The 5,242-nt window shown below is 38.1% G+C and overlaps 1 protein-coding gene across 1 annotated transcript in view; it reads right to left on the bottom strand.

The window, feature by feature from the left end:
* The window catches only part of stom (stomatin), a 26,914-nt gene extending 23,760 nt beyond the window's left edge, over positions 1-3,154 (bottom strand). Inside the window, exon 1 of the mRNA XM_016475559.1 lies at positions 3,002-3,154. The gene's annotated coding sequence lies outside the window, so the exon portion shown is untranslated. The remainder of the gene's footprint in view (positions 1-3,001) is intronic.
* Between the last annotated feature and the right edge of the window lie 2,088 nt (positions 3,155-5,242).

A 5,242-nucleotide genomic window follows, 5' to 3' on the forward strand; every position in this document is an offset into this window, starting at 1 on the left:
TGCATATGCTGCGCTATGTCCTCCCCCACAATTACAGCATTTAATCTCTACACCCTCCTCACACTTGCCATATTCATGTTCTCCCCGGGCGGGCATTTCTTTGTCTGTGACCAAAAAAACGGAAGTGGGTAGGAAAGCGGAATCTTTTTTTCTTCTTCCTCTTCTTTGGTGTTTATTGGCGGTTGGCAACCTAACTGATTGGTAGGAAAGCGGAATCGATTGTAACAACAACTTATAAACCTTTAAAGACAGACCTGTAAATCATTTAACGGTTGTTAATCAATGGCGCATGCTTTTGCTGAAGCCATAAGTTCGCATTATTGCAACTTAAATAATTGTGTTTAACATTTCTGGTAGATTTCTGGTGGAAACTACATATGACTCTACAAAGTAGGTGACTATATGAGTCGACTCGGCTCTTTTAAGTGAACGATGAGAGCCGGTTCCCGCCTGAGAGACGATTTATTTTATGTAATCATTTTTTAACTTTTAATTAATTATTTTATTTAGTTAGTTGTGTGTGGAAAATATCATCCTTAATTTTGGGTCAAAATACAAGATGCATAAGTCGCAAACAAAGTAGCACTTGGATGCATTTTAATAATATACCTAGACAACATAAGCAGAATGTAGAATTTGTACGGTAAATATCATATTGAGCAGGATGTGTAATAGTGTTATAGTGATGGTTTTACATAGTTCAAGGTTTTTATATCAAGCAGGCGTAATGTTATGATATTCTGTAAATTATATGGTTTAGTATAATTACATTGAATAATTTAAGTGGTATACGTGTAATTCTAAAACATCGCTAATTAGCTATATTTGGCTGAATAATAAAAGTCAGAAGTGGTACTAAATCAAGAGCCGTTTGGGAGCCGAAAGAGCCGGCTCAGAGAATCGAAACCACCGCCACCAACCGGTCCCACAAATATTAAACCCATCCATCTCCACCCCTAAACCTACTAATTTCCACCCCCTGGATGTGGATCCAACCACGCCCCCTGGATCTTGTGTTCTGCAGTGAAGGACTACTGGAAATATGAATGAGTGCATGTTCAAAACAGCGGTTCGTTCATTAACAAAATAATACTATTAGATCTGTTTTCAGTGACATTATCCAGGTGTAATTATTGTCCAGGTCGCTGCTAAAACACCACAAAGGCAGCGTTTGTTATTGCATATCTGCTAACTTTTCTCGTCTCTCTTCAGGATGGATCAATCACAGTCATTGTGATTACTGCGGTAAGGCAGTTTAAAAATCATTTTATAAAGAGTGAAAGGATGGATTTCCTTTCGAATACTGTGTTCATTTAGGAAATGATTTGCTATCCTCAATATATCGATTCCATGTACAAATGTTTTCAACAACGCGAAAAAAAGATCTCAGGAGATTTTCAGGTGGCTCAGTGTTAGAGCTCAGTGAAGCGGTTGCTATTCTGAGCCTCATTGCGCCCCCAGGTGGAAGGTGAAGGTGCTTTGTGTCTCACATTTGGCTCCCAATGAGAAAAAGAAATTGTCTTCCAATGGAAAACAAATGCTTGTGCCATCTAGTGCAATGGAGTGGTGTTGCATATGGTCCTTGTTACCGTTTCATTCCCCTTCATTCGTTTAGCAGACGCTTTTATTCCAAACAACTCGATTCAGGAGACACTGGACACTGAGCTGCAAAATTAAGTGCCAAATCTTGCAACAACAAAAAACGTTAATACAGTGATGTATATTAAAGAACAATAAAATGGCAGAGAGAAGATTATGTTTCAAGCAGGTATAAGGGATATGAAGAGTGTTCAAGAAATAGTTATGTTGAAAATGCTATTATTTACGATTTAGGTTTCTAATTTTCTCTCTGTGGAAAAAAATAATAATAAATTAACAAACAAAACTGCTATTGCTATGCTTTTAAATCTTACCTACCTTCAGTATCGGTGACACCACCGATCTATAGAGAAATGTAACTGTAAGCGGCTACTGTATATGTGGCCTAAAACCCTTAGTCTACGAGCCCATAAGCCCAAATAAGGGATAAGACATTTCCTTGAGCAGATCCATCCAGAGCAAATTACATTAACTGCTGCGACAGTCAGAGCAAAGTAAGATTGAATGCTGGATATGATTATTGAGCAGGACAATGATCACAGTAATTGTAGAATGATTAAATCATCCCTGCTTTGCACTGACCTCGTAACATTTGCATTAAGGCTAAGATCTTTGACCACCAGCCACATGATCAGAAACACCATGCTTTTACACGGGATTTAATGTTGATCTATTTAAGCATTATGTTTGTCTTTAATACAGTATAAACAAAGTTATATTTTGATTACTCCAAAATAAAGACCTAGTGTTCCCCAACATAATCAACATAATCAGTTTTGCATAAAGATGACATAAAGTAGCTCCAAATGTTGTCTAGACATTTATATGCAACGAAGATGCATTTTTTACTACTTTTACTAAACCACCTCACACCATCCTATAGGATACTACGATAACACACTATACCATACAATACTACACTATACTATATCACACCATAACACGTAGTTTTTTTTTTTATCATTATACCTTTATTATATTGCGAGATCAGTTCAGACCCTGAACAAACAACAAAAATAATGAATGAAATAATAAAATAAACAACAAAATATCAGGTTATTGTTTTGACGAAGACAGAAGTGCTTGGACTGTATAGTGCTGTAAGACTGATTTTAATGTTGGGGTATGAGCACCTGTTGTTGCCCAGTTTGGCACAGAGGGCATAAAGACACACCCATGCTGCAATATCAATAATAACAACAGACCCTGAAGAAGATAAAAATGGGGAGCATGGACATGCTTCCAATGTATATCTTTTTAAAAGCAGTTTTAATCTTATTAGGTCTAAAGGTTATATCCAAACAAGTGATATTAAATAATAATTAGCCAACCTATTTGTCGATCCTTCCTTTTTTGCTGTCTCATCGCTGCTGTTTCCCTGCCATCTTCCATTGTCGGATATCTTTGAATTATTCAGGGCTGATATGGAGCAGATCTTTTAAGCACTTCCAGCAGGAGATAGCTTCTCAGTAATGTTTTTCTGCTCGGGACAGATCCGTTTCCACGTGTGGTTCAACCCCCCTCTCCCGCTGTGAGGGGGGTGGGCTGGCATTACTTCTGTGACCAAAAAAACGGAAGTGAGTAGGAAAGCGGAATATTCTTCTTCTTCTTCTTCTTCTTCTTTGGTGTTTATTGTAGTGACGATGGGAAGTTCGGATCATTTTACCGACTCGGACCTTTGAGTCTCGTTCAAATGTTACGTGTTACTTCCCTAACACGTCTACTACTTACGCAAACGTTGATCACACTACAAACAATACAAAACTATAATGTATCACGTTAATGTATATCAACTATAATGTATAAGAAACAGAAAAGATTAATTAATTGTTTACCTGGTATGATTAGCTCACCTCACCTCTTATCTGACAAGTCTTCGGGTTTGAGTCGTTCGTTCATCACGTGACAGCCCCATAAACTTAAAGCTGCAGTCCTTAACTTTTGTTAGAGCCCTGCACGGGCCTCAAATTTAGGCCCTAGCCGGCCCTGGTCCGAGATGATGAGACCCTATAGCCCGGCACATGTCCGACAGCTTAACAGAATTACCGCCCGAGTCGACCCGAGCCTGTCTTTTTTTTCTCCTTCTCCCAAAACAGTTTATACTGTTCCAGCTAGTTCAGTTTTGTACGTAATGGCAAAGTGATTATATTTTGTTTCGTTTTTTTATTAAGTTAATTTAGAAAAACGTTTGGAGCATTTTTTGTTTGTTAAATATACGTTGTTGTTTTTTTTAAGTAACGACCAAGCGGCCAGATCTGCAGACAGTGAGCCTATGTTTGATCAATTTAGCCTTCTCAAATCATCATGACTTGCCTAAAATAAAATCTATAGATATAAAACAGTTCAAACATAAAACAATGTTTAAACGTTAAACCTAGATAAATGTGCACTATATCCAATAGTTTGTGCGGAGAGTGGAAGCTGAAGCGTGCTTTGCAGGACATTAGATTCAACTTTATTCAATATTTGAGCAAGTACGCCAGCGCGAGCGCCAGCGCGATCACTTGCATTTTTTTCAGTGAATAGCCTACGCCGTCATTTTTACTCATAAAGGTAAGAGTAATACATCATTCGTAACTGTAAAGGGTCTACTTTTATTTGTGTGCACTCACAATATCAACAAAACGTTGTGCTTTTATAAAATAAAGAACAACAGTGGATACGCCGTCATTTTTGCTCATAAAGGTAAGAGTAATACATCGTTCGTAACTGTAAAGGGTCTACTTTTATTTGTGTGAACTCACAATATCAACAAAACGTTGTGCTTTTTTAAAATAAAGAACAAACATTATGCGCTTTCTGCCGTCTCTCTTGAACAGGCACGCTTCACAAAATGAACCAAAACTCAGCGAATACATGCCTCACCGACATGATAAATATATATATAGAAAGCTTTTAACTACTTAACGAAATAAAACAAATCAAAAACAAAAACTCTTTCATTATAATCTTAATCATAATCCGTAAAAGCACTTCTCTCTAAAGGCGCGTCTAATGAAGAGATGGCGAGTCAGGATCGGCAACTTCATCCTTGCCCTGACATATTCATGGTAATTTCTTTTGCCGGTGCTTTGCGGCAAGCTTAAGCCTATTGCGTGCATTTGAATGCAGAACTATTCAGCTGCGCTGACGGCACGCACCATACATGCTACTGCTGCTGGACACTAAACACCGTAGAGCCGCTCTTGACAGTCGCTGTAGCACGGTCTCGTGTTGTTTCCACCAGCGGTACTTTAGCCCGATTCACAACGGTCAGCTTATAATAATGTTTTTTAATTTGAGTGGTAGGGGTAGGTTTTCGCGGGAAATTTGACCATGCTGCTGCGTCATACGTCACTTCTGTAAACATAAAGAAGTTGTCCCGGCTACTAGGCTATTAATCTCTGGAGTCTTTCGAATAGTTCGTTCTTTTGTCACGTGACATGACAGCACTGGATAGAGCAATTACAAGCTTCCTTACAAATGGGTGCATAGTTATTATTTTTATTATTATTATTATCATTATTATAATTATTATTTACTCTTACAGTTACGTGAACGTGATGAATGATCGTCTCGAAACAAACGAAGACTCGAGAGATGAACTAATCAATTCTCTTTCCGGCTCAGACTGCATTGGTTAAAGCTTATGGGGCTGTCACGT

Source organism: Sinocyclocheilus anshuiensis, unplaced genomic scaffold, assembly GCF_001515605.1.
Source record: "Sinocyclocheilus anshuiensis isolate Anshui unplaced genomic scaffold, SAMN03320099.WGS_v1.1 scaffold488, whole genome shotgun sequence".
NCBI lineage: Eukaryota > Metazoa > Chordata > Actinopteri > Cypriniformes > Cyprinidae > Sinocyclocheilus > Sinocyclocheilus anshuiensis.